The following is a 22314-nucleotide window of genomic DNA, read 5'->3' as shown; positions in this document are numbered from 1 at the left end:
CGGCTTTATGGAGTCCTGGCTTGAAGCTAGCGTCTCTATAAGCTTTCATCGGTGGTTAAAGCAAATGCTTAAGCAGGGCATCAATCAAATGGAGTTTCAATGGAGAGTTTTTAGTGAGGTGAGTGAAGGGTTTTTTTTTCTGAGTTTTGTGATGGCTGCCGAATCTTTTTTTCTTTTCAATGAAACAGTGGTTGAATATATAGTGCTTAGGTTTGGGAATAATTCTAGGGATGGATGGATGTTGTTTAGGTTTGGAAACAAATCTGGAACATATGGAGTATACTTTTGTGTGACAGCTTGCATTTGAAAGATAAATATTCTCTGTAATTTAAATAAATTCTCTTGTAAATTCACTTCCAACACTAAAGAAACATCCTTATGAATTTCTTCCTTTGAATTCTTGAATCAAACATTTGCTATTCTTTTGCAAACTTGGCACTTAATCTTGCATTCTCAATGCAAAGAAACACAACTTCATCCAAAACCAATGAACATAACCAAATGATTCTTGAATGGATGATTGAATCAAAGTCCTGATGAATGAAGCCCTAACCTTAAAAGAGGTGTTTAGGTCCAAGTCATTGACTAAATGACTTCCAAGGGAAGTGGAACGTCCCAATCAAATAAAGAACAAGGACCTAAGTCAACCAAAATTTCATGATCTTATGCACTATCTTCTCTTCCTAGAAAACATCAAATACAATTAGGGTTAACCTTAACTTCAACACCATAACCATAATCTTGACATACAACTAAGTGGCATGACCTTCAAACTCGGTGTTTTTGTATTATTTGGTATGGTGTGTAAACGAAACAATTTGTAATGACTTTGAAATCATCTTCAATTCTTCTTTGAAAACCTTCTTGACTCTTTTCATGGAAATCACATTTGAAGATCAACCAAACTTTTTGTCCATCTCTTGAATTGCTTGAATAAAATGTCTTGATAAATTTTGAATATTTCAAATTCATCGTCATACTAATGAAACCTTAATATCTTCCAATTCGTAATGCCTTTCCCTTTAAGTCACACAAGATGAATGATGCACCGCATCTTGCCAAGCAGTTATGGAGAATTCAAACCCTAATTCTCTTCCATGCTCCACTAGAAACAACACTTGAATCGAGCTCAATCGACATACCCAGCTTAAACCATGCAGAAACCTTAATTTTGTACAAAAGTCTATTATTTGAACTCATGCCTTAGTGAGTGAATGAATGGTATGCAAATGACTTAGTGGAATGAAATGTATCGGTCAAAAATTTGGGTATGATAGATGCCCTTATTTAAGTGTCTTCAATCTAGAGATATGAAGATTGAAATCTTCGTCTCGACGTGATTGAAGGGACTTAAATACAAAAATACACAATTTTTGACCCAAATATGCCTATGATATGATATGCACAAATGCCTATGAGGGAAATTAATGGTACAAGGTGTCACAAGAGACAAACTACCACGAGAGAAACAAAGTAAAAAACAAATGAACTCCACTAGGGAATATCGACAAAGCGACCCAATTAGGAAAAGGATTGCAACAAAAGGATATTCAAGTCAACTAGGAAATGGGATCCAACTCCACTGGAGAAGAGATTACAAGTCTACAGGGGAAAATACCTCACTGGCGGAGAAACAAAAGATACACCGACGTTTACTGAAGGTGAACTACCGACTTTTACTGAAGGTAGAGAAATAAAAGAATCACCGACGTTTACTGAAGGTGAACTACCGACTTTTACTAAAGGTAGAGAAATGAAAGATACACCAACGTTTACTGAAGGTGAACTACCAACTTTTACTGAAGGTAGAGAAACGAAAGATACACCGACGTTTACTGAAGGTGAACTACCAACTTTTACTGAAGGTAGAGAAACGAAAGATACACCGACGTTTACTGAAGGTGAACTACCAACTTTTACTGAAAGTAGAGAAACAAGAGATACACCAACGTTTACTGAAGGTGAACTACCAACTTTTACTGAAGGTAGAGAAATAAAAGATACACCAACGTTTACTGAAGGTGAACTACCAACTTTTACTGATGATAGGGAAACAAAAGAATCACCGACGTTTACTGAAGGTGAACTACCAACTTTTACTGAAGGTAGAGAAACAAGAAATACACCTACGTTTACTGAAGGTGAACTACCAACTTTTACTGATGGTAGGGAAACAAAAGAATCACCAACGTTTACTGAAGGTGAACTAGCAACTTTTACTGATGGTAGAAAAACAAAAGATACACCGACGTTTACTAAAGGTGAACTACCAAATTTTACTGAAGGTAATGAAACAAGAGATACACCAACGTTTACTGAAGGTGAACTACCAACTTTTACTGAAGGTAGAGAAATAAGAGATACACCAACGTTTACTGAAGGTGAACTACCAACTTTTATTGATGGTAGGGAAACAAAAGAATCACCGACGTTTACTGAAGGTGAATTACCAACGTTTACTGATGGTAGAGAAACAAAAGGATTGATGGATATTGGAGAGAGGAAACATATTAACCAATGGATTGATGGAGGTAAAGCAAAATGTTATCAACTTGTGAGTCGATTCCAAGACAACTACATAACGGACATTAACCAGTGGATTAATGAATGTTTGAAAAGAACCTTTTTCAACCAGTGGGTTGCTTCGATGCAAACAAAAAAAGTAAACGACTGACTTCAACTAGTGGGTTGACAAAACAAGTGATATTCAATCAGTGGATTGACACGAAAAAGATAAACTTCAACCAGTGGGTTGACAAAACAAGATAATATTCAATCAGTGGATTGACACGAAAAAAGATAAACTTCAACCAGTGGGTTGACAAAACGAGTGATATTCAATCAGTGGATTGACACAAAAAAGATAACTTCAACCAGTGGGTTGACAAAATAAGTGATCGTCAATCAGTGGATTGACACAAAAAAGATAAACTTCAACCAGTGGGTTGACAAAACAAGTGATAGTCAATCAGTGGATCGACACGGAAAAAGATAAACTTCAACCAGTGGGTTGACAAAACGAGTGATAGTCAACCAGTGGATCGACACGAAAAAGATAAACTTCAACCAGTGGGTTGACAAAACGAGTGATAGTCAATCAGTGGATTGACACGAAAAAGATAAACTTCAACCAGTGGGTTGACAAAACAAGTGATGTTCAATCAGTGGATTGACACGAAAGAGATAAAATTCAACCAGTGGGTTGACAAAACAAGTGATGTTCAATCAGTGGATTGACACGAAAGAGATAAACTTCAACCAGTGGATTGACAAAATAAGATAATAGCTTTCAACCGGTGGGCTGACAAGAAGTGGGAAAACTTTCCTCAACTAGTGGGTTGATAGGAAGTGAAAGATTAATCTTCTACCAATGAGTTGATTCAAATGGTGAGAAAGTGTTTGGTCCCAACTAGAGGGTTGACAAAACAAATGACTTTCAATCAGCGGATTGACAACAATTGAAAAATGCGATCCATGATTAAATTCAACTAGAGGGCTGACAAAAATGAACAGAACGGTTCTCAACCAGTAGGCTGATTCAAAAGACCAGGAGGTAAATGATCAATTTCAACCAGTGGGTTGGAAAAGGTTAACAAGCATGTTCTCAACCAGTGGATTGGCAAGAAAATAATGATTGTAGTGACATCGTTGGGGATTATGAATCCATGCATGCTTTTTGCTTATGCATGAGATATTTTTGTTTCTTTTGTGCAAATTGATGCACGTGTAATGATGTATGATGTATGATGGTTGATCAATGCAAGTAATGAATTTACTAGATGTGTGCCAATGGGCATCAAAAATTTTCTTTGGGTACCCATGGTGGGTCGAGTTTGGTTTTCAATGGAAAAGACCGATCAGGATTGAATTTTTTATTTGTAAATGTTGTGGGATGATGCCCCATGAATGATATGCATGATTTATGAATGCATGCTATGAGTGAAATTTATTGTTTGGAATGTTTTGACATGTGCCCCAGTGGAGGGTCATGATTTTTTTTTGAAGTTGAAAAGGTTCCTTGGTAGGAGGTTTGTGCAAGCATAATTCCAGACACTTATTCTAAGTTTGAGGACTGCCTGATATGGCATAGTCTGCTTAGACTGCTTGAAGGAAAGGTCTTGGCCTTGATTTTCCCCAGAATGCTGAGTCTATGGAGAAATTTGCTTCAACAAAGTTTTGGATTCAAACTGATGATCCTGAGATGACATGCCCCAGAACTTGGGAACTTTGAAATGGAATTCCCCTGAATGATGGACTTCTGAAGTGATGTGACCTTGATGGTTCCACTTTAGGCTCTTCAATTGATTTCCATTGTTGGAACTTCCTTGATGGAAAGTGCTGACTTGCAAATGAAACTATTCAATTCAAAAATGGTAATTTTAATGCGACGTGCATGCGAGTTTTGAAATAAAATAATTTATTGAAATGAAATTATGGTATACGATGAATAAATCTCAATGAGGATGCAATGGAAGTTTGAAATTCAAGGTGTGACAGATGATGTGATAGCGTGGTATCCAAACAAATGATTAGCAAATATTCAGGAGTCAGGCTAACACTGAAGGATAGAAAAACACTTAGAAAGGGGGGGTTTGAATAAGTGTAGCTTTAAAAACTTGACAGATAAAAATAAATTGCACAGTTATTTTTATCCTGGTTCGTTGTTAACTAAACTACTCCAGTCCACCCCCGCAGAGATGATTTACCTCAACTGAGGATTTAATCCACTAATCGCACGGATTACAATGGTTCTCCACTTAGTCAGCAACTAAGTCTTCCAGAGTCTTCTGATCACACACTGATCACTCCAGGAACAACTGCTTAGATACCCTCTAAGACTTTCTATAGTATACTGATCCACACGATCACTCTAGTTACAACCTGCTTAGATAACCTCTAAGACTTCCTAGAGTATTCTGATCCACACGATCACTCTAGTTCCTTACAACTTAATGTAATCAATTCTAAGAGTATCACAATTGCTTCTTAAAAGCTATAATCACAAACTGTGATATTTCTCTTAACGTTTAAGCTTAATCTCACTAATATATTACAACAGCAATGTAGTGAGCTTTGATGAAGATGAAGATTATGAGCTTTGAATAGAACAGAGTTTCAGCAAGTTAATATGAGTTGTTTTTGTTCAGGATCGTTAACCTTGCTTCTCATCAGAACTTCATATTTATAGGCGTTGGAGAAGATGACCGTTGAGTGCATTTAATGCTTTGCGTGTTCCGTACAGCATCGCATTTAATGTTATACGCTTTTGTCAACTACCTCGAGCCTTGTTCACGCTGTGTCTACTGACGTTGCCTATAATAGCTTTTAACGTTCCTTTTGCCAGTCAGTGTAGCTTGCCACTTGTACTTCCTTCTGATCTGATGTTTGTGAATACAACGTTTGAATATCATCAGAGTCAAACAGCTTGGTGCAAAGCATCTTCTGATCTTCTGACCTTGAAGTGCTTCTGTGCGTGATACCATCAGAACTTCAGTGCTTCTGATCTCATGTTCTTCTGATGCTTCCATAGACCCATGTTCTGATTCTGCTTCGACCATCTTCTGATGTCTTGCCAGACCATGTTCTGATGTTGCATGCTGAACCCTTTGAGACAAAGCTTCTGAGCGCTGAATTATGCATACTCTTTATATATTTCCTGAAAAGGAAATTGCATTGGATTAGAGTACCATATTATCTTAAGCAAAATTCATATTATTGTTATCATCAAAACTAAGATAATTGATCAGAACAAATCTTGTTCTAACAAACACAACCTTGCTTTAGTATGCTTTCAAAAGAAACCTTGCTTCAATTAGGACTTTCAAAGGTTGTAACTGGCCAGGTTCACGGTTAAAGAAACAGAGGATATAGGCTGAAATTTTGATTTTAACCCACCCATTCTCCGTGATATACTCCAGTCCTAAGTTCAGTTAATTCTCACAAGTATTCGGTTTCCAAGAGAATTTGCATATGATAATTGAGAACCATTGGATTCTAAAGTGGCAGTCACCTATTCTTTTTTGGAAGTCACACAAGTTTGTTCGTGTTTTTCTTTTGACTATGATCTTTTGATCTCTTTTAATTTTGACTTTTGTATCCCTAATTTTTTTTTTGCCTAAGTCTCCTTTTTAGGTTTTGACTTAGCAGGATTTTCCTTGATTTTTTTTTTGGAACAAACTTGTATGACATTTGTTCAATGATATGAGAATTTGAGAGTTGTAACTGCCATATTGATGTTCCAAGGGAAACAACTGTTATAAGCTTTGTATGTTCACTACTACTTCGACATTGTGTATGAAGAGAGGACGCGGTTGAACCTTTGGTCGGGAATGGTTCCCATAAAATGATTCTCTTTGGAAATCAGATGCATTAGTCACTTTAATTGAACATCTATCCTGCCCCAGGTTTTGATTAAGGGTTTCAATTGTCATGTAGACGGAAAAACACCAACTTCTAAGGCCCAAATGGGTTAACGAAGGATTATCTTCCTTATATCTCTGGTGTTTGGGGATTTGAAAGAATGCCTGTACATCATCAACAAAGTTTTATTTGAAAGCACACTTATGCAAATTGGATATTCGTTTTTCATCATTCTCCCTCTAATACTTGCTTAGACAGAAAGCTGATAAAGAAAGTAAAGTGGAAAAGCACAATTTTTTTTGTATTTTTGAATTTGTGTAAATGATACGAAAATAAAACAAGAGAACATGTTTATGATTGACTCAATATAAATGCAATGTTCATTTCATTAAAATTACAATTAAGGATGACAAAATTCAAATGCAATACAACACAATAACAACAAGGACGAGCTTTATCGCCTGGTAATTGGCTTTTAGGCATGTTCCCAGTGTCTTGACACTCTTCAGGGCATGGGATTGTTCAACCACCTCGTGTGTCGAGGTTGACCCTTGAAGTGCTTCTGTCTTTAGAGAATTCATAGCTTCTGACTTCTGCTTCCATTGGACCGCTTCAGAACTAGAATTTCTTTAGATCCTTAGAACACTCACAGCTTCTGATTCCTGCTTCCATCTAGGACAGCTTCAGAACTTGAATTTCTTTGATCTTCTGAACATTCACAACTTCTGATTTCTGCTTCCATCTAGGACAGCTTCAGAACTTGAATTTCTTTGATCTTCTGAACATTCACAGCTTCTGATTTCTGCTTCCATTTAGGACAGCTTCAGAACTTGAGTTTTCTGGATCTTTAGAACATTCACAGCTTCTGATTTCTGCTTCCCTCGGATAGCTTCAGAGCTTTGAATTTCTACCATCATCACTTCATGTTAGATTTGTATCAGAACATTGTTGAATGTACAAGAGCATCATCAGAGCATCTTTACATCCTGAAATGTTACAGAACAAAAACTAAACGACAAAAGTCAGCATGAACGAGTCAGAACATAAAATGTATATTAGAACACATGATATGTATCAGAGCCATATAGGCTAAAATAATGTATCAGAGCAAATAGAATTTTGTCAGAGCAAATAGACAAATATGGATCAAATTCTATTATCAGTGCTTCTGATTCATTCTTCTTTCTTGCTTCTGATTTCTGAAGCTTGACAGCACTCAGCTTGCTTCAGTTTCCATGAGCTTATTCTTTTTACAGAATAACACTTCTTATGGTTTTGCTTCTTGTGTTTGCTTTGAAGATTCTCTTCACTTCTTTATACCTGCAAAACACTTAAACCATATAGAACTTGCAGTTCTTGTTAGAAAATGTGTGGGAGCTTTACCCAGCAACTGATAGATTAATCAAATCATTTATCATTTATCTTCTCCCCCTTTTTGTCATAACATCAAAAAGCAAAAAAGATTCAGAGACAAACAAAACGAAACACACGGAGGAAGAAGATGATTTCATTGAAGTTCAAACAGCAGGTACAGAAGTACATGAAGATAAGTAAGATCAGATGCACAAAGACAGATGCAACGAAAAGAAAGAAACAACACAGACTCAATCTAAGATGGCCCTAGCCTTGACAAGATCTTGGCCAGCATCTCTTGAACCTCATTGTTGTGTCCATCTTGCCTCACCATGAAAGCTCTATACTCAGCATTGAGTGAGCTTTGCTCATCCTGTCTCTTCTGAATTTCTTCCAGAGTCCTTGCAAGACAAGAAGGTTCATCAGAAGAAGCTTCACCGCTTTCAACCACAGGAATAGCAACTTGATCTGTAGCTTCCATGGATAGATCATTTGCAGGGATTTTCTCAATAGGAACTGATTCAGCAACATGATCTTCTACATCTGCTTCTTGCATAGAAGCATCTCCATATTCTGCAGCAGGAATTTCAGAATCTCCATTCTCAAGAGCCTGAAGAATGGCAGCTAGATTCCTGGGGGCAGAAGGACCTTCAACTTCTGGTGGGTCAACAACTTCTGGAATGACCAAACTTGGGTCTTCCTTAGAAGGGTTTTCCCTCAGAAAGTCAAAGAGGGTCTTGAAATCCCCAAGTAGAACAAGATATTGAGGTATCCAGACCACAATCTCCCTGCAAGGATTGGCTTCCAATGCAGCAGCGAGTCTTGCTACTTCCAATTCATCCACAAAGGGCTTCTCCTCAGCAGCAACACAATTTCTGAGAGGATGGTAGTATATACCATTATCATCCTCCAGAAGGTAACCAGGGTAACCAGGGGCAGCAGCCACTAGTCTTTTCTGTACTCCCATTGCTTCTACTTGAAAATCCTTGCGAAATTTTCTCCAGAGATTTCTTGTAGAAACATCATCCAGACCATTTAGAAATGCATCCTTCAGAAGGTCTAGACTGCTAATCACCTCATGTCTGAAAAGTTCCAGGTAGGTATAGGGTTCAGGTTCAGGAGGATTGAAGGTGAATTTGTAGTCAGGGTAGAGAAGACAGTAAGGTTTGGATTTTCTGGTAGGTAAGGGATGGGATATAGAAGGTGGAGGTGCGGTGGATGAGGAAGAAGGGATATCTGAGAGAATGATTGATGAGGATGGAATATCAGAAATGATAGATTGAGAAGAGGATGGAGTATTTGTAAAGGGAATTGGTGAGAAAGATTTATCAGAAGGAGTTGGGGGAAGAATACTTAAAGGTGTGGGGTTTAGAATGGGAGAGGAGAAGGATGATGGAGAAGGATTTGGTAAGGTGAAGTTTATATTTGGTTCAGATGGAGGTGATTGGAAGGATGGTTTAGGGACAGAGGGAGGTGGAGTAAAAACCTGCCTGGAGATTTGCACAGAAGAAGAAGATCTGGTTCTGCGAAAAGAATCTCTAATCCTTTTCTCCCTTCGTTCTTCAGAGTCCACCTTGTCAGGATCAAAGGTGACTCTCAACTTCTTGGCCTTCTTAGCCTCATCTTCTCGGGCTTTTCTTTTAATCCTAGCCTTTTGTTCCTTCTGATCCTTCTTCAAAAGGTCAGCCTTGGACGGAAGTACTCTGCCACGGATCAGAGCAGGATCAATATTTGATTGCTTCCTAACACAATCTTCCAGGTAAGACTTGACAACCTGATGCAGTTCTTCTTGAAACAGGGAGGCAAAACCTTCAACAACAACTCTTCTTGAGAGAATGTCAGGAAAGCTTGGGCACACAGAAGGTACATTTTTAATGAGTTCTAATCTGAACAAATCCACACCATTAAAAATGGGACCTTGAACTACTCCAAGCAAATGGGATGCATTGAGTTTTCTGATGGAGTCCAGCACTTTGCTTTCAGTAAGGATGTCTGAAATCATTCTTCCAAACGGAATAGTCGTTCTTGAAAGATGAGGGTACTTCGCCCTTTCCTCTTCTCTTGACTCAAGGATTGAAGTCTTCAGATTCTCAAACAGAATGTGAGAAATGTTGATCTCAGTCTTTTTGCCAATGCAGAAAAGAGTGTGCTTGTGATCTGGACTGATGTAAGAAGAGGAGAGCATTCTTTTTCTGTGGTGAAGAGAACCCAGAATAATCTCAGCCCATACTCTATAAAATGGCCTCAAGGTGCCTGTGTTATTCGAGTCAATTCCAGAAGACTGAGAGATTTGTTTTTCAACTATCGACCAATCAACAGATGCATGTCGAAAACCAGACCAACCCTCTTCATCATTCAGATTGTATAGCTTCCTGATCAGTTTTTCAGAGATAACCACTTCATGCCCTAGCACGAATGAAATGATGGCCGTTGGGGTAACCGTTGTATGTACCCAGAAATCCTTCACACGATCAGGATAAATTGGACCAACCAATCTATTAAGGTACTTGGACCATCCTTGCTCAAGGATTCTTGCATCACACTTAAAGCCATTCGCTTTAAGATTGTTTAAGTCCACAGCAGTTTCACATAAAACCTCCAAGTCCTTCGTGGGTATCAAGCAAGTTTTCAAAGGAGCATATTCATAATTTCGTAGAAGGATTTGTGAAGAAGTAAGTCTTTCTTTTGAGGAAGATGAACAAGAGGAAGAGTTCATGATGATTATGTCGTAAGATTAGAGCAAAGACTAGGGTTTGAAAAAGAAAAACAGAAGCAGCGAAAAAAAAAATGTACAACAAAATAGAGAGACGGAGAAAAGAATGAAGTTGAAGCGGGCTATTTAAAAGATTTGAAAATAATTTAAATCATTTTGCATTAAATGAGAAATGACATTAGGAGAGATAGCATGGTAAATGAAATGATTTAATACAGTTACCTAGGTCGGCGTCTTTTTAACTGCACGCTTTGTACTAACCGCACAGACACGTGTTCACCATCAGATAATGGATGACAGCTGTAAAATATGAATAGGCTTTACGCCTTTTGATTCTGATCACTGCTTCTGATAGTCATTCTTAAGAAATGATCTGGATCTGATAGGATCATCTTTCTTCCCAAGAATCACATCTTCTGGATAAGCTGAAGCAAGTCTAAGTGATCTTCTGTTAGTTGGTTCTTCAGAAATTCTCAGATTCTCTAAAGATGCAGCAACTTGATCTTCTGATCCATTGCTTCTGAGACTGCCAACTTCTGGAGATTCACTTTTTTGTTCTGCAGCTTCTGATAAGACAAAACTGTATCTGCAGAAATTCTTAAGCTGCTTTGTTTCATCAGAAACAAGTTTATCATCAAACCAGATATTTATTGATTCGTCCACAATCAATGTTTCAATATTGTATATTCTGTAGCATTTAGAGTATTCAGAATAATCAAGAACGAAACATCAATGCTATAGAAACAAACAAAACAAATGGTTCCAAGACTAATAAACTTTCTTTTCTGATCTCTTACGAACATAGTTTCTTCAACAGATTTAAGAACCAGAACTTGGAAGACAACCCTTCTTCCCTTCAAGTGTTGAGACCAACTTGAGTCCAGGTGACATGTCATGTTGACTTTTATCTTCTTTGTCGCCAAGAGAATCTGCAAAAGAAATAGTCTTTTTCTTTGGTACCCACATCTTCTTGGGTCCTTTCTTGTTAGATTTTCTCAAGTTCTGATTGAACTTGGGTTTAACATTGTAAGCAATAGGAGGAACAGCATGATAATTTTTAATGTGAGTTTCATGATATTTCCTAGGTTGTGTCACATGCTTTTTGATGTGTGTTATGTGAAAGCTTTGAGCATGTGAAGTGTGCCTAATATCATGGGAGTGGCCATACTTGAACTGATCATACAATGGCTTGTATGTGAATTTCATTTCATCAACAGGTTCAAGTTTGTATGGGGTTTCACCCTCAAAACCAATGCCGACTCTTTTGTTTCCAGACACAGCATATATCATAGAAGCTAGCTGACTTCTGCCAATACTTCTAGATAAGAACTTCCTGAAACTTAAATCATATTCTTTCAGAATATGGTTTAGACTAGGAGTGGATTTTTCTGAATCAGAAGGAGATCCAACATTATTGGATAATTTTAAAAGTTTTTCTTTTAATTCAGAATTCTCCAACTCAAGCTTCTTTGTTTCAAATTCAAATAGCTTTTTCAGCTTTTTGTATTTGAGACTAATCTGAGACTTGAATTCCAGAAGTTCTGTTAGACCGGAAACTAACTCATCTCTAGTAAGTTCAGAAAATACCTCTTCAGAATCTGATTCTGATGTAGATTCTGATCCGTCATCTTCTGTCGCCATCAGCGCACAGTTAGCCTGCTCATCTTCAGAGTCTGAATCATCTTCTGACTCATCCCACGTTGCCATAAGACCTTTCTTCTTATGAAACTTCTTCTTGGGATTTTCCTTCTGAAGTTTTGGACATTCATTCTTGAAGTGTCCAGGCTCATTGCATTCATAGCACATGACCTTCTTCTTGTCAAATCTTCTGTCATCAGAAGATTCTCCACGTTCAAATTTCTTTGAACTTCTGACGCCTCTGAACTTCCTTTGCTTGTTCTTCCAGAGTTGATTTAGCCTTCTGGAGATCAAGGACAGTTTATCTTCTTCTTCAGATTCTGATTCTTCAGGATCTTCTTCTCTAGCCTGAAAAGCGTTAGTGCATTTCTTGATATTGGATTTTAATGCAATAGACTTACCTTTCTTTTGAGGCTCATTTGCGTCCAACTCTATTTCATGACTCCTTAAGGCACTGATAAGCTCTTCCAGAGAAACTTCATTCAGATTCTTTGCAATCTTGAATGCAGTCACCATAGGACCCCATCTTCTGGGTAAGCTTCAGATGATCTTCTTTACGTGATCAGCCTTGGTGTATCCCTTGTCAAGAACTCTCAATCCAGCAGTAAGAGTTTGAAATCTTGAAAACATCTTTTCAATGTCTTCATCATCCTCCATCTTGAAGGCTTCATACTTCTGGATTAAAGCGAGAGCTTTAGTCTCCTTGACTTGAGCATTTCCTTCATGAGTCATTTTCAAGGACTCATATATGTCATAGGCCGTGTCCCTGTTAGATATCTTCTCATACTCAGCATGAGAGATAGCATTCAGCAAAACAGTTCTGCATTTATGATGATTCTTGAAAAGCTTCTTCTGATCATCATTCATTTCTTGCCTTGTCAGCTTTACGCCACTGGCATTTACTGGATGTTTGTAACCATCCATCAGAAGATCCCATAGATCACCATCTAGACCAAGAAAGTAACTTTCCAGTTTATCTTTCCAGTATTCAAAGTTTTCACCATCAAATACCGGCGGTCTAGTATAACCATTGTTACCGTTGTGTTGCTCAGCAGAGCCAGATGTAGATGCAGGTGTAGACTTTGCAGTTTCATCAGCCATCTTTTACTGAAGCGTTTTTCTCTTCCTGAATCTTTTCTAAACACGGTTAAGTGCTTGCACCTTAGAACCGGCGCTCTGATGCCAATTGAAGGATAGAAAAATACTTAGAAAGGGGGGGTTTGAATAAGTGTAGCTTTAAAAACTTGACAGATAAAAATAAATTGCACAGTTATTTTTATCCTGGTTCGTTGTTAACTAAACTACTCCAGTCCACCCCCGCAGAGATGATTTACCTCAACTGAGGATTTAATCCACTAATCGCACGGATTACAATGGTTCTCCACTTAGTCAGCAACTAAGTCTTCCAGAGTCTTCTGATCACACACTGATCACTCCAGGAACAACTGCTTAGATACCCTCTAAGACTTTCTAGAGTATACTGATCCACACGATCACTCTAGTTACAACCTGCTTAGATAACCTCTAAGACTTCCTAGAGTATTCTGATCCACACGATCACTCTAGTTCCTTACAACTTAATGTAATCAATTCTAAGAGTATTACAATTGCTTCTTAAAAGCTATAATCACAAACTGTGATATTTCTCTTAACGTTTAAGCTTAATCTCACTAATATATTACAACAGCAATGTAGTGAGCTTTGATGAAGATGAAGATTCTGAGCTTTGAATAGAACAGAGTTTCAGCAAGTTAATATGAGTTGTTTTTGTTCAGGATCGTTAACCTTGCTTCTCATCAGAACTTCATATTTATAGGCGTTGGAGAAGATGACCGTTGAGTGCATTTAATGCTTTGCGTGTTCCGTACAGCATCGCATTTAATGTTATACGCTTTTGTCAACTACCTCGAGCCTTGTTCACGCTGTGTCTACTGACGTTGCCTATAATAGCTTTTAACGTTCCTTTTGCCAGTCAGTGTAGCTTGCCACTTGTACTTCCTTCTGATCTGATGTTTGTGAATACAACGTTTGAATATCATCAGAGTCAAACAGCTTGGTGCAAAGCATCTTCTGATCTTCTGACCTTGAAGTGCTTCTGTGCGTGATACCATCAGAACTTCAGTGCTTCTGATCTCATGTTCTTCTGATGCTTCCATAGACCCATGTTCTGATTCTGCTTCGACCATCTTCTGATGTCTTGCCAGACCATGTTCTGATGTTGCATGCTGAACCCTTTGAGACAAAGCTTCTGAGCGCTGAATTATGCATACTCTTTATATATTTCCTGAAAAGGAAATTGCATTGGATTAGAGTACCATATTATCTTAAGCAAAATTCATATTATTGTTATCATCAAAACTAAGATAATTGATCAGAACAAATCTTGTTCTAACAAACACAACCTTGCTTTAGTATGCTTTCAAAAGAAACCTTGCTTCAATTAGGACTTTCAAAGGTTGTAACTGGCCAGGTTCACGGTTAAAGAAACAGAGGATATAGGCTGAAATTTTGATTTTAACCCACCCATTCTCCGTGATATACTCCAGTCCTAAGTTCAGTTAATTCTCACAAGTATTCGGTTTCCAAGAGAATTTGCATATGATAATTGAGAACCATTGGATTCTAAAGTGGCAGTCACCTATTCTTTTTTGGAAGTCACACAAGTTTGTTCGTGTTTTTCTTTTGACTATGATCTTTTGATCTCTTTTAATTTTGACTTTTGTATCCCTAATTTTTTTTTGCCTAAGTCTCCTTTTTAGGTTTTGACTTAGCAGGATTTTCCTTGATTTTTTTTTTGGAACAAACTTGTATGACATTTGTTCAATGATATGAGAATTTGAGAGTTGTAACTGCCATATTGATGTTCCAAGGGAAACAACTGTTATAAGCTTTGTATGTTCACTACTACTTCGACATTGTGTACGAAGAGAGGACGCGGTTGAACCTTTGGTCGGGAATGGTTCCCATAAAATGATTCTCTTTGGAAATCAGATGCATTAGTCACTTTAACTGAACATCTATCCTGCCCCAGGTTTTGATTAAGGGTTTCAATTGTCATGTAGACGGAAAAACACCAACTTCTAAGGCCCAAATGGGTTAACGAAGGATTATCTTCCTTATATCTCCGGTGTTTGGGGATTTGAAAGAATGCCTGTACATCATCAACAAAGTTTTATTTGAAAGCACACTTATGCAAATTGGATATTCGTTTTTCATCATTCTCCCTCTAATACTTGCTTAGACAGAAAGCTGATAAAGAAAGTAAAGTGGAAAAGCACAATTTTTTTTGTATTTTTGAATTTGTGTAAATGATACGAAAATAAAACAAGAGAACATGTTTATGATTGATTCAATATAAATGCAATGTTCATTTCATTAAAATTACAATTATGGATGACAAAATTCAAATGCAATACAACACAATAACAACAAGGACGAGCTTTATCGCCTGGTAATTGGCTTTTAGGCATGTTCCCAGTGTCTTGACACTCTTCAGGGCATGGGATTGTTCAACCACCTCGTGTGTCGAGGTTGACCCTTCTTGGCGATTAATGCTTGAAGCATTTCCATGATGTTGACCACAGATCCTCTGAATTCATATCTTATCCCTTTGAAGTTCACTCAACGTCTTCTGAGACATACTTCGAGTCCAATAGAGTGTCGGGTAATTAACTTGCTTTGCCAACCGTTGGAGGAAGAAAAGTATGAGTATTGGATTTTGGAAATGAGAATGCATGTTAATGAATGCAAATGCATGATGATTTTATTTTTGTTTTTAATGCAAAAATGAATGCCATTTCATATCATGTATGATTCACAAGTAATAGATGTCCAATCAATTGGATACAGAAAGATTCAAATTACCTGGCATACAGTCTAAGGTTTTTATGTTGGAAAGGTTCTAGACACGGTTCTCAGAGTTACAAACTCTTTTTGAAAACTCAGTCATCTAGTAAATAACTTACCATCCAACTGCGTTTTCAAATGAAGCCTATTCTGAGTGTGGTTTTCGCACTTACCCACAGTAATAGTTACGTTATGCAAGTTGAGCGCGAAACCACCATTTCCTAAAAGGTCATGGTTTTAGGGTTTTTCTAAAGGTCCCTAGAGTCGGCGGTTCGAATTGGAAACATCATAGCCCAAGTAAATAACTTACTTAGTCACAGACATCTCCTCAAAGGACCTACTCCAGGCGGGGTTTTAGTACCTCCCACTTGACACTACGTCAAGTGAGTTTAATACTATACCACCATCTTATCTTACGTATCACTCGAGCTCGGGTGTAGAGCTTTCTCTCACATGCGCCAATAATCAAGAGGTTCCAACCACAATAATGAGAAATCAAGCAAAAATAATAAAGATAATAAAGAAGAAAGTAAATAAAGCTAACAAATATCGCAATAAAACTAAATTAGGGTTGACTCTCTTTATGAATGATCCCCAGCATAGTCGCCAGCTGTCGCGGGTCAAAAAATCATCGCCACGAAATTATAACAAACAGACTCGCCACCAAATTTTATTTATTCCAATGGGAATGGGAAAATATTGATAAAACCCACAAATGAAATGAAATGGACAAAGATGGTCTTCGCAACCAAATTTAGGTTCGGGAGTCGGTTAAGTCAGGGGAAGGTATTAGCACCCCTTACCTCCACCGTACTCGATGGGACCCATTTAGTTATTCTTGTTATCGATTGTTAGCTTATTATCTACTTGCGTTCTAATTATTATATGGACGAGAAAGAAACGGGATTTGGGTTTTTTTTTATTATTGTGCTCGCCAAGACATTTGAGTCTTGTGCCTACGTATTCCCTCGTGCAATGGGAAATTCAGAGCGTTCGTAGTTCATGGCTACGGTATTATATTTTTTTATTTAGTGTGCTCGCCAAGACATTTGAGTCTTGTGCCTACATATCTTCAATGGAAGAATCAGAGCGATTGTAGTTTGAAAGAACTACGAAATTATATTTTTTTTATTTAGTGTGCTCGCCAAGACATTTGAGTCTTGTGCCTACATATCTTCAATGGAAGAATCAGAGCGATTGTAGTTCGAAAGAACTACGAAATTATATTTTTTTATTTAGTGTGCTCGCCAAGACATTTGAGTCTTGTGCCTACATATCTTCAATGGAAGAATCAGAGCGATTGTAGTTCGAAAGAACTACGGATTTGTTGGATGATTTTATGGGTCTAATCGCACTTGGGCAAGAAGACGATTTTTTGAATGTAGTTCGCACTTGGGCAAAGAGAAGATGAGTTTTGAATTGAAATCGTTTTATGAAAAAGTGGAATTCAAGCATTTAAACAATGGCTTAACGGTCATCGCCTAAAATACTTGAAAGAGCATTTGCTAAATTGATCTTGATGAAGTTTTTAATGGGATACAAGCATTCAAACAAAGGCTTAACGGCCATCGCCTAAATGCTTGAAAGAGCAACTTGTACAAGTACGTACAAACCCCTTTTAGGCAATGAAAGAGATTGAAATGATTTGATTTTTTGAGAAGTCTTTAATGGGATACAAGCATTCAAATAAAGGCTTAACGGCCATTGCCTAAATGCTTTAGAACAACTTGTACAAATACGTACAAACCCTTCTAAATTCAACCATTGCAGACTAAACTCGTTTTGATTGGAAAAAGGAACTTGGTATTGACCAAGATTTGTTATGCAAGAGATTCGCACTTGGGCGAATGAAAGGAATTATTTGATGAGTTGAAATTGTTTCTTTTTAGAGTGTTTTTTTTCTAAAGAGGCAAATCGAGTTTGTATGAGTCCCCAATGGAGTCTAAGCATTCAAACAAAGGCTTAACGACCATCGCCCAAATGCTTTAGAGCAACTTGTACAAGTACGTACAAACCCCTCTTGATTCATCCATTATAGACCGAAACTCAATTCGATTTATTAGAATATTCTTTTATATATAAAAACAAGTTGGAAAAGAGAAAAAAAAAGAGTTTGGTATTGACCAATATTTGTTTATGAAAAAGGAAAGTTCTAATGAGTTGAAATTATTTAATTTTTATGTTTTGTTGAAAGATCGGACAAAACGAATTTTAGGGTTTTTTAATGGAATCTAAGCATTCAAACAAAAGCTTAACGGCCATCGCCTGAATGCTTTAGAGCAACTTGTACAAGTACGTACAAACCCCTCTTGATTCATCCATTATAAACTATATTCGATTTGATTAAAAAACGTTTTGTAGAGAAAGGTGAGACAAATCAAATTTTAAGGATCTTTAATGGAATCAAAGCATTCAAACAAAAGCTTAACGGCCATGGCCTAAATGCTTTAGAGCAACTTGTACAAGTACGTACAAACCCCTCTTGATTCATCCATTATAGATCGAATTCGATTTGATTATTTTTAAAGAAAACTTTGGAATTTTGAAAGTGAGGAAGGAGCATTTTTTTAAGAAGACGCTTGGTGTTGACCAAGATTTTTATTATGACATGTTTGAGTATAAAGTGTAACGAGAAAGAAACTTGATGTTGATTAAGTGTTTGAAGTTATATTAAAACTGATTGATATTATCGCATATGCATTTCATCTTAATTAGAAAGGAATAAAGTCAAAAGTGAATGGCGAGAGAAAAATAATAATCAAACACAAGATCAAGCATACGAGAATATGACAAACAAATTGTACAACAATTCTAGCAAGATTATATATAAGAGATAAGGAACTTAAAGAAAATATTTTTTGATCATTCGAAATGTTTTTTGAAAGAAATTTCTAACGTACATCTAAAGACATAATATTTTTTTTTGTCTCTTTAATTTGATAAATAAGAAAGAAAAATTAAATATATTTTTGTGATTTTTTTGTTTTATCATTTTTCAATAACAACAAAATTATTAAATAAAAAAACTAAACAAGGAAGATGTATATGGGCCAAGGGACCTATTCAGAATTGACACAAGGACCATGGAAATAGAAGAAATAAATAGCAAAAAAAAAACAACCAAGAAGAGATCACAGATATCCCAACCCGAACCCCAAGCTGCAAACATTCGATATTATCAGAAATCGAAGCACACGCGAGTTGCATTATGCTTCGGTCTTCAACAAAGAAGAAGAATCACCATGAAATTTTGAAGAGAATTTTGAAGAGAATTTTGAAGAGAATTTTGAAGAACAACAAGCATTCTGCTCTACCAAAATCCAGTCTCCATAACAATCCGGTGAAATTTAGCGTATGAGCGCTTTCACGATTGTGTTCGGGTCATCCGTGGATTTCAATTGGTAAGTGTAAAATCGAATGTATGTTAATATGATTTACGCTATGGAATTTCGAAGAGAAAAACTATTGATAATAACTTATTTATGGCTTGTGCAGGAAAATCGAAATACGGACAAAAACCGAAACCTCGACGTTATGGAGTTCTGGCTTGAAGCTAGCGTCTCTATAAGCTTTCATCGGTGGTTAAAGCAAATGCTTAAGCAGGGCATCAGAAAGAAACAAAAATCAACAGCATAAGGACTAAACGAAGTTACATATTTTATATTAGGGAAGCAGTAAAGTTTTTCAGGTAAGCTTTATACCTTCTTCCTAGTTTTATGTAGTTGACTGAAATACTTCTTCTTTTAAATCTGTATGGAGTTTCAATGGAGAGTCTTTAGTGAGGTGAGTGAAGGGTTTTTTTTTCCTGAGTTTTGTGATGGCTGCCGAATCTTTTTTTCTTTTCAATGAAACAGTGGTTGGATATATATAGTGCTTAGGTTTGGAAATAATTCTAGGGTTGAATGGATGTTGTTTAGGTTTGGAAACAAATCTGGAAAATATGCAGTATACTTTTGTGTGGCAGCTTGTGTTTTGCTATTTTCCTACTACTTTCTGATTTTTCTCATATGCTAATGTCTTGAAATTTCCCTCCTCTTTTCTTTTTGAATTTGGGTTGATTTTGTTGTTTTGAACCAACTACTAGTGGGCCTGCATAATTCTATATTGTTGCAAAGTTTATGGACAATTATTTAGGCCATGTTGCTTTGATCTTATGGTTTCTTGTCTTTTGTTTCAAGGGCTATTTCATGGAAGGTGATGCAAGGATGTTGAAAGCGTTGGTTAGAAGTTTGACAATCGAAGAATACTCGAAGACTATCACAAAAGCTATATAAAAAAATAATGATTGGAATCAAATTTATGTAACTTGTAGTTTTTGGTTTAGGCTTTTAGGACTTTGCATTTGAAAGATAAATATTCTCTGTAATTTAAAGAAATTCTCTAGTAAATTCACTTCCAACACTAAAGAAACATCCTTATGAATTTCGTCCTTTGAATTCTTGAATCAAACATTCGCTATTCTTTTGCAAACTTGGCACTTAATCTTGCATTCTCAATGCAAAGAAACACAACTTCACCCGAAACCAATGAACATAACCAAATGATTCTTGAATGGATGATTGAATCAAAGTCCTGATGAATGAAGCCCTAACCTTAAAAGAGGTGTTTAGGTCCAAGTCATTGAATAAATGACTTCCAAGGAAAGTGGAACGTCCCAATCAAATAAAGAACAAGGACCTAAGTCAACCAAAATTTCATGATCTTATGCACTATCTTCTCTTCCAAGTAAACATCAAATACAATTAGGGTTCATCTTAACTTCAACACCATAACCATAATCTTGACATACAACTAAGTGGCATGACCTTCAAACTCGGTGTTTTGTAGCATTTGGTATGGTGTGTAAACCAAACAATTTGTAATGACTTTGAAATCATCTTCAATTCTTCTTTGAAAACCTTCTTGACTCTTTTCATGGAAATCACATTTGAAGATCAACCAAACTTTTTGTCCATCTCTTGAATTGCTTGAATAAAATATCTTGATAAATTTTGAATATTTCAAATTCATCGTCATACTAATGAAACCTTAATATCTTCCAATTCGTAATGCCTTGCCCTTTAAGTCACACAAGATGAATGATGCACCGCATCTTGCCAAGCAGTTAAGGAGAATTCAAACCCTAATTCTCTTCCATGCTCCACTAGAAACAACACTTGAATCGAGCTCAATCGACATACCCAGCTTAAACCATGCAGAAACCTTAATTTTGTACAAAAGTCTATTATTTGAACTCATGCCTTAGTGAGTGAATGAATGATATGCAAATGACTTAGTGGAATGAAATGTGTGGGTCAAAAATTGGGGTATGACAACGTCCAAATGGACAAAAGGAAAATAACGGATACATAAACATGATGAATGATAAATAAGAAAATAAAAGCATAAAGCAAAAATATAAAGAAAAATATAAAGAAAAATATAATAATGAGCGGAAATTAAAGTCAATTGTTAATCGTTAGTAGTTAGTAAATGAATATCAATGGTGAATGAATGATGATCTCGGGTTTAAATTCAATGAAAGTTCATCAAAAGTTTGATAAAATCAAAGCGACTACGCGATATTTGATAAAATTAAACCAACTGCATCCAATCTCTGCCATATTTGATCTTTTTTTTCGATTTAGGGACAATGTTGCGCTATGTTAAGCAGATCTCCAAGTAACTTATATATAAGTCACCCTACAACGAGGCCAGTCAACAATTTGAGTGCTAATGCATGCTAGAAAACGATATGTAGTTCGTTCTCCGAAAGCAATATCGCACGAAAAATAATTCAAAAGAATTCCAATGATATTAAAGATTTTCATCGACCAAAATAAAGAGAAGAAAAAGATGGAATCACATTAAAGATTCCTTCCATCTTCAAGTTCAATCACTTAATATTGCGGATTAGGATTTTCATTCCATCAACGCCCTAAGTCCATTGACTTTGAAGATGAATTAGACTTCTAAACTTGTAATTCAAAGAAGTTATCAAAAGAATGGAGTAGGAGAAGAGTTAGAACCAAAAACAAGTTTAAAGTGGAAAAAAACAACATTTTGTCAGCGTGAAATCGAATTCATCAGGAGGGAAATCGATTTCACTGCTACAGTTTTCAAAAATCTGCATACATCAACAGCAGGAAATCAATTTCAGTCTGAGGGAAATCGATTTCCCCTATGCAATTTTCAGAAAATCAGCTTCTAAAGGAGAAAAACTTGTTTAAACATAAAACCAAACACCCTGTGATCTTGGACACAATTATGCACGGAAATACCATCAAATCACCATTAAATATAACCAAAATAACACCATAGATGTAGCACACATAATCAACAAAGGATCACATATTGAAGAATGGAAATGGATCTAGAGATTTACCAAATTGAAATCAACTTCTTCAAGAACAAACACCAACAGA

The 22314-nt window shown here is 36.6% G+C and overlaps 1 long non-coding RNA gene across 1 annotated transcript; it reads left to right on the top strand.

Annotated features, from left to right (window-relative positions):
• The first annotated feature begins 19046 nt into the window (after positions 1–19046).
• Positions 19047–20346, top strand: LOC131636957 (uncharacterized). The gene is made up of 3 exons (XR_009294234.1): positions 19047–19311; positions 19406–19598; positions 20089–20346. It is a non-coding gene; the product is annotated as an uncharacterized LOC131636957 (long non-coding RNA).
• Positions 20347–22314: the final 1968 nt, after the last annotated feature.

Source organism: Vicia villosa, unplaced genomic scaffold, assembly GCF_029867415.1.
Source record: "Vicia villosa cultivar HV-30 ecotype Madison, WI unplaced genomic scaffold, Vvil1.0 ctg.001871F_1_1, whole genome shotgun sequence".
NCBI lineage: Eukaryota > Viridiplantae > Streptophyta > Magnoliopsida > Fabales > Fabaceae > Vicia > Vicia villosa.
This window is presented reverse-complemented; position numbering and strand designations above follow the sequence as displayed.